Raw genomic sequence first — 8,465 nt, 5'->3', positions numbered from 1 at the left:
TGCCGCCCTAATTACTGTTATACCGGGATTATGTTCCTTGAGTTTGCGTTCCTTACGCGGTCGGGTGATTTATGGGACCCCCTTGACAGTTCGCCTTGGATAAAACTCCTCCAGCAAGGCCCAACCTTGGTTTTACCATTTGCTACCTAAGCCTTTTCCCCCGGGTTTTCGCGAGCCCGAGGGTCATCTTATTTTAAACCCCCCCGGGCCAGTGCTCCTTCGAGTGTTGGTCCGAACTGAGCAGACTGCGGGGCCCCCTCCTGGAAACTCGAGGTCTGGTTTTACTCGTAGGATGTCTCATCCGGTGTGCCCTGAGAACGAGATATGTGCAGCTCCTATCGGGATTTGTTGGCACATTCGGGTGGCTTTGCTGGTCTTGTTTTACCATTGTCGAAATGTCTTGTAAACCGGGATTCCGAGACTGATCGGGTCTTTCCGGAAGAAGGTTTATCCTTCGTTGACCGTGAGAGCTTATAATGGGCTAAGTTGGGACACCCCTGCAGTGTATTATCTTTCGAAAGCCGTGCCCGCGGTTATGAGACAGATGGGAATTTGTTAATGTCCGGTTGTAGATAACTTGTCACTTGACCCAAGTAAAATACATCAACTGCGTGAGTAGCCGTGATGGTCTCTTCTCGGCGGAGTCCGGAAAGTGAACACGGTCTGTGTTATATATGACGTAAGTAGGTGTTCAGGACCTCTTCTTGGTCATTGCTAGATGACGTCCGTTCCGTTGCTTCTCTTCTCGCTCTCATTTGCGCAAGTTAGCCACCATATATGCTTTTGCCGCCGCAGCTCCACCTCACTACTCCTCCTTTTCCTACAAGCTTAAATAGTCTTGATCTCGCGGGTGTGAGATTGCTGAGTCCCCGTGACTCACAGATTCTACCAAAACAGTTGCAGGTGCCGACGATGCCAGTGCAGAAGATGGCGTCGATCTCAAGTGGGAGTTCGACGAGGAACGTGGTCGTTACTATGTGTCTTTTCCTGATGATCAGTAGTGGAGCCCAGTTGGGACGATCGGGGATCTAGCATTTGGGGTTGTCTTATTTACATCTGGATTTTGGCCGTAGCCGGCCTATATGCTTGTATTTTGGATGATGTATGAATAATATTTATGTATTGTGTGAAGTGGCGATTGTAAGCCAACTCTTTATCCCATTCTTGTTCATTACATGGGATTGTGTGAAGATGACCCTTCTTGCGACAAACCACTATGCGGTTATGCCTCTAAGTCGTGCCTCGACACGTGGGAGATATAGCCGCATCGTGGGCGTTACATCCCTCCACCGTTCACATCGCGACATCAATGTCGGCCGCTGCGTGCTCTTGACCGGCATTAATGCGGCACGGTAAGCGGCGCGTGCATCCGAAGGAAATTGCGGGAGAGGCGGGTGGGGATTTTGGGTGGACCAGGGCAGTCAGAAATGGATTTGGGAACGGTCCAGACTCATGCAAAGCCCCTCATATTTGTCTTAGGTTTACAGGAGAAATTATGTGTGGATTGCCCTGCGGATCGATACAGTATTGTGTTAGATGGTGTTTATGGTCCGGGCAGGTTGATACGGATCGTTATGAGAGGTTTGCGGCTGCTCTTAGAGGTGATCAAACTTCGGAAAAGAAGGACGTGCGACGCAGAGAGTAGGAACCGTGACGGCTCGCTCTGAGACTCCAAAGTCTGACAGTAACGCCACGCACGACACAAACCAAACCCCAACAAATTGCAGAAACTCCACCGCAACTCCCAAGCTTTGGTCCGCCATGTCCTCGTGCGTCTCCTCCTCCCATCACCACTGCGCCCGCTGCCTCCCCGCCCCGACGCCCCGGGTGCACCTCGCCGCAGCTGACTCGTGCGCGTCCCCTTACCGCAGACGCGTCGGTTCCCTGAGGGCAAATGAGAGCCAAGGCGCCGTCGAGCGCAGAGCCTGTGTGGGATAGGAAGGCCGCGGCGGTGCAGGCGGAGATGGTAGAGGCGGCGGCCATGTGGTGTGCCATGCACGGACTCGTCGTCGACGACCGCGGCAACCCGGCACGTTCGGCTTCTCACTCGCTAGTTCCCTTCCCCGCCCCAAAGTTTGCTGCTTCTTTTGACTCATTTCAGGAGTCCAGGATTTGGGAATGTGACGCGTATGTCCGCATACTTGACCATAAATTCCGTGATAGAATGAACAAATACGCAAGTCTCTTAGAATGTTTGTCCTTTAGGCTGCCCTGCTCCATTTTCAGGAAGTTTGGTTGTTTGGCCAGTAGGACTTGCCTTTGATATGGAACTGACGTGTCAAGTGCGTACAAATACCAGGGGCAGAGCCAAGAATTAGGCAGTGAAATCTGGAAGGCCAAAAAACAACTAAGGATCACCATGATGTTAGGTGTTTCTGCCTGAAGATCCTTTGTATGAAAAAGTGGAGTATAAACTAAATCGCAGTAGTTGATTTAATTGGATGTTAGGTGTTGCTACCGAAGACCCTCTGTGTGATATATTGGAATATAAAGCATGAAAATTTGTGTTGGAGTCAACTGATTGTCATGAACAGAACATTGCGTTTGGTCGTGTCCTCTCCCTTTTAGTGTAAGCCCCCCCCCCCCCCCCCCTTTTTTTTTTGTGACAAGCCCAACAATGAGACATGCTCTTATTCTGTTCATACTCAAATGCCACAAGATGTACGGTATCTACGTTCATGCATCACCTAGCTTTGTTCAAGAGCTATTTGAATTGAGAAATAAGTAAATAACTGTAGTTGTAAACCAACATCTTTGTGGAATTAGCAGTTAACATAGTATCAACCCCTTGCAGAGATCTGGAACAGTCCCAGGTGTTGGTTTGGTTCATGCTCCATTTTCACTACTTCCAACACGTTTTCCAGCATCTTTTTGGAAGCAAGCATGCGAACTGACTCGTATTTTCAATGAGCTTGTGGATCGTGTGAGCTTGGATGGGAAGTTCTTGCAAGGTTCTTTGTCTAGGCAAGCTCCAAATTCCATTTGATTTTTTTTATGTTGATGTGTGGATCTAGAAATTTGTTTTAAACTTTCATGAAGTGGATTAGAGTTTTGACTGGTCTATATCATAAGAAGGCTGCTGCCTTGAGTCCTTAAGCTTTTGGAACAGTTTGTTGTCTGTTAGCCTGATCATTGACATGACCAGTCCATTTTTGTTATTACTTTAAATAAATAAATGCCAGTTAGGTATTTATTTTGTTTTCAGATGACAAGGAACTTCCAAATCAATAGCGTTTTTTTACAGAACAAAGAAGGTTGAAGATTTCACTGCTTGGTTGTTAGAAATTCATGCAAAGATGATGGCAGTAAACAAGAAAGAGGTAATTAACTGCATTTGTTGGTAATTTCTTATTCAGAATTCAGAGAAAGCATCTTTTAAGTGGTGCTTCTTAACAATATGTTTGTCAGTCCTGTTAGTAAGGTACTGACAAGTGCTTAATGAACCATCATGATATCCGCTTAGGGTTGCATCGATCGGACTACATGCTTGATTCTGAAACAAATTCTCTTCTTAAAATTGAGCTCAGCACCATCTCAACATCATTTCCTGGTCTAGGCTCCCTTGTGAGCGAACTTCACAGGTGAACTTTTTTTTTTGAAACAAGGCAAAAGATTTGCCATTTTCATTGATTAAGGAAGAAGGTTTTAGACAAATAGCCGCAAAGCGGGGAACAAAGAACTACTCTCGCGGCATTACAATACTCAAGTGGGTGGCACCTGCCATAGCCCAAAGATGGGCCTCCTCTTTGATCTTCGCGACGACCATCATCATTGTAGCGGCAGTGTTGCGAAAGACCCTTGCGTTGCGCTCTTTCCAAATCTCCCAAGACATAAGCATGAATAAGGAGGCGATAGCCTTTCTCTGGTTTCCGCGCTCAATCACATTTTTAATCCACCAATCTCGAACTGAAGCCTCAAATCTCCAGCTCCTCACCACATCACCATTTAGGCCAATCCACGTAGCAACCTCAACCCAAACACGCTGGGAGAACCTACACTGGAAGAGAAGATGTGCCGCAGTTTCCTGGACTTGCTTGCAAAGCGGGCAAAGGTTGCAGTTCGGCCAACCACGACGGAGCAATCGATCGGCCGTCCATACTCTGTTTTGAATTATCAACCAAGCAAAAAACTTGCATTTCGGAGGGGCCCAAACCTTCCAAACAGCAGCAGGCATGATGCTAGTTGTGTGTCCCGCAAACTGCGCCATATAGGCAGTCGACGTCGAGTATTCTCCTTGAGAGGTGAACTTCCAGTGGATAGTATCTTGCACACTGTTGTTGAGAGTAATAGAGGATAGTTTTCCCCAAAGTCTGATGAACTCCTGTAGGTGCTCCAGGGTGATCCCATGATGGGTATCAATTTGACTAACCCAAAAATTGTTGAGGAGAGTAATTTGGACCGAGCAAGATTTCTTCTTTGAGAGGTCAAAGATCCTAGGAGCAATATCTTGATATCCTGCAGACTTGCGCTCTTTTGGCAGAATCATTTTGCGCTTTGTCCCTGTTTGGTAGTCTCTTAGAAACATAAGATGAGATGTTTCATTGAACATATTGCATGCTCACATGTTTCTGAATCCAACTGTAGATAGCATTCTGGCTAACCATTATAGTATCCCTTTAGAATATTGGAGCACAAGGTGAATGCTGTAAATAGTAAAACTCAAGTCAATTGGCTTGCTTAACATAGCTACATACCTACAAGAACGTGAGGAGTATCCTATTCAGCATTTTGGAAGCCCCAATTTTATCTATGTGGTATAAACTGTATTCATATATTGTAGATTTTCAAATCCTTACATTTGAGAATGGATTTCTTTAAACATGTCTGATGCATGAGTTAACTGTATGTTTATATCAGTGAGTGGGAAATCAGGCACGATGACATTCTCAATCAGTACCAGTATTCATCTTATCTTGAAATGGCCGAAAGATTTCCTCATTTTGATCTCCAGGAGTTAACCTAAATACCTGATAAGTGCTATTATCTTAAGTACAGGACCTTAATCAATATGGTGAAGTCTTAGGTCTTGATTCTGAAAGGATTCCTCGGAACTGGGCAGCCAGTCAATTTGCTGAAGCATTGGGCAAAGCATGGGTTGAGTATAATAATGAAAGGTCTACAGTTTACCTACATTGTTTGTATTTATTTTATTGTGAACATTTGGAAAGGCAAACATGAACTGACATGTTTTTTTCCTCTTGGTTGCCCAGCGCTGTAGTTACGATGGTTGTTCAAGCTGAAGAAAGAAATATGTATGATCAGTACTGGCTCATCAATCATTTGAAAGAATCATATCCTTTTGTTATGTACTATCTTTTCCCTTTCGCTGCGAACCTCTGAAACGACAAAACCTCAAATATCCTCTCAGGTTAACGCTTTTGCTCATACGGGTTTCTAATCTATTGACTGCTTGTTTAGTTTCTGATGAATTATAGTTCACATAAACAGTACAAACTACAATATCGCGGCAACGTAGACCTAAGTGAATTTACTGGATCCTGGGGAACCATCACAAGTACGGCCGGCCTATAGAACGAGAAAGCCGTGTCGTCCAGCGGAGCTTAGAAGAAGGTTGACTCGGAGCCTAAGGAAGTTGACTCTCGCAGACAGCTGACTCCTTTTCAATAAAAAGGAATGGCCAAACCTACCTAGCTGGCTGGTCAATCTCAGTGATCTTATTGGCCGGCAAAATGGAGACGAACGACCACGGTCCCGACCTCCTATTGTGCTGCTAAATTGCCTGTTCACTTTAATTATCAACAAGTCATCTGATTGATACCACAATAAACAGCATCAAGATGAGACTTTTCTTAACTGTCTATAACACATGGTGTGATGATCATTAGGAAAACTTTGGCACAGGTGGAGGCCGAAGGACTAGTGCTTCCGGATGGAACACTTGTGGTGTATGTATGTTGTATGACATGAAGAAAGACCTACCTTTTGCTATTATCACTTAAATTTAAATTTGCCAAAAATGCAGAGATGGACGACCTGTTGTTGTTGTGTATTTCAGAGCTGGGTATGCACTGACTGATTACCCTTCAGAAGTGGTATGTACTAGTACTACATTTGTTTAGCAAACACCCTTTCACAGTTGAAGCTAATTCCTATCTCATAAATTGATTGAAGATAAAGTCTCAATGAGGAACATTTCATTCATAATCATATGTTTGTTTAAGGAAACTTCTTTTGTTTGTGTATTTCATTGTAGGTTTTGTAAAGCTAATGTCCAGCACGTCAAGTGATGTGATAACTATTTACCTTTGTTGGTGCAAGTTTTCACCTTGGCACGTTCTTCCTATATTGATTTCAGGAACGGATTGCAAGGCTTTTCATTGAACAATCATCTGCTATTAAGTGCCCTTCAATATCCTACCATTTAGTCGGAACCAAAAAGATCCAGCAAGAGCTAGCAAAACCTAGTGTTCTTGAAAGGTGATCAAAGTTTTGTCCGCTACAGATGGGCGGTTATATATATTTTTATTATTCCTATGATGTGCATATTGCATTATAGATATATTCATAAGACTCGGTGGTAGTACGTCATATTAAACTCCCCTACAGTTCTAATTTTCAGAAGCATATTCCTAATCACTATCTGATCTTATTTATACGTAGATTCCTTGACAACAAGGAAGACATTGCCAAGCTACGTAAATGCTTCGCAGGGTTATGGAGCTTGGACAATGATGAAATAGTGAAATCAGCAATAGAAAACCTGACTCGTTTGTCCTGAAACCTCAACGAGAAGGTGGAGGTAATTTCTTTGGCACTTAATAGCACCCTTTTCACTAAAATTTCCCACAAATTGTTTTGATCCTGATATCTCTCTTCAGGGAACAACTTGTATGGTCATGATTTGTGAGAAACACTGATCAGACTAAAGAACGAACAGGGAGAGGTGCTTGCGGCCTACATTTTGATGCAGCGGATTTTTCCGAGAGCTTCTTTTACTCAGCTTGTCCAGGGCGGTGTCTGCTCTGAGGACCTTTCAATCTCCGAGCTTGGAATATTTGGATCCTACCTGCGGTAGTTAATCCTTTGGGGGCTCTAAAATCTTTTGCTTTGCATATGTACCTTCATTTTTTTTCTGAGTAAATCATACAATTTTCATTGGCTAACTGCAGGAACAAAGATAAGGTAGTCATTAATAGCCAATGTGGTTACTTGATGCGCACTAAAGTTTCTTCATCAAACGAAGGTGGAGTTGCTGCAGGATTTGCAGTTCTGGACAGCATTCTCCTCACAGATGAGGTGATTATATTGCGGTGTAAAAACTATTTACTATTGATCTCAATTTTTGAAGTGTCTGAAACCTATCGGTTCCCTTGCAGTAAAGGTAGTTTATATAGTCTCTTGTCAAATCCAATCCGTCTTGAAAAAAATGATGTTCTCTCATCAGTCACTTGAACTTGTTTACTGTTTTACTGGAACATTCTAGCATGATTACTGTTTTACTTGGAATTTAGTTTTATTTCGTTTTCAAAAGTTGAATCCCATCTGTCCTCCATGTTGCCTTTCTTTCAGTGAGATAGGAAGGTGGCGGGGTTACAACTTACAAGTCACTAGTGACAGCACACACCGGATGAGGAACTGAACTCACAGACAGATGGATGAATGTTGGAACTCTCATATCCGGATTCAGTCCCTTCCGTCTGCAGGCATAGGAACAGATAATGCATGTGCAGCTTTCGCTGTGCAAAATATATGAGATGGAACAGGCCTTGGAAAGGTCGGACAGATTAGTCATGTTCATGTATATTTTGTAGTAATACCAAGTGGGAATTAGGTCTGGGGACAAATCATCATAATTGTTTGGAAAACTCTTGTTTCAACCGGCTGATCTGTCTATCACGTGAACCGTCTTCTCCGTTTGACACGTTGCTCCCTGTGGGGCCAGCCCACGACCCATTGCATCTCTTTCTAGCCTTATCTTCTCCAACCTTATCCTCTCTTTTCAAGCCGATGGTCGTCTCGTGATGCGCCACTCGTCGGCGACAGCCGATGCTGCAATTCAACACTCCGTCCACGGCTGCCGGCGTTCCGTTGTGGGGTTGACCGCGAGGGAGGGCATTGCCGGTCGCAGCATCGCAGCTGCTGCAATGGAGCCTCCAATGGAAGCACCGGCGGGAGTCATGGGTGCTTGTCAGCAGCGTCAGCAAGGATACTGAAGATCGTTAGAAGAAAGAAGAGGAAAGCAGAACAAGATCCACTCATGGGCCGAGCTTGCAAGCCGAGACTGGGCCCGCTAAGGGTGTAACTGCATAGCCTATAAGATAGTGTCGAGTAGCTTCTGTTGGCTTGGGATCGCTCAAAAAAAAAAAACTTCTGTTGGCTTGGGAAGGAAGAAGGTGAGACTTCGGCCGGAACTAGCTATCTGTAATATATTTTTTTTGAAAACCCCCTCCCATATATTAATTAATTTAGAACATTCATACAACCATCCATTACAACTTTAGCCA

General features: G+C 44.2%; 1 pseudogene; it reads left to right on the top strand.

Annotated features, from left to right (window-relative positions):
- The first annotated feature begins 1,658 nt into the window (after positions 1–1,658).
- LOC123096786 (glutathione synthetase, chloroplastic-like) lies at positions 1,659–7,826 on the top strand (annotated as a pseudogene).
- Positions 7,827–8,465: the final 639 nt, after the last annotated feature.

This window comes from Triticum aestivum, chromosome 4D (genome assembly GCF_018294505.1).
Source record: "Triticum aestivum cultivar Chinese Spring chromosome 4D, IWGSC CS RefSeq v2.1, whole genome shotgun sequence".
Taxonomy (NCBI): domain Eukaryota; kingdom Viridiplantae; phylum Streptophyta; class Magnoliopsida; order Poales; family Poaceae; genus Triticum; species Triticum aestivum.
Note: the sequence above shows the minus strand (reverse complement) of the source record. Positions and strands in the feature narration are given on the sequence as shown.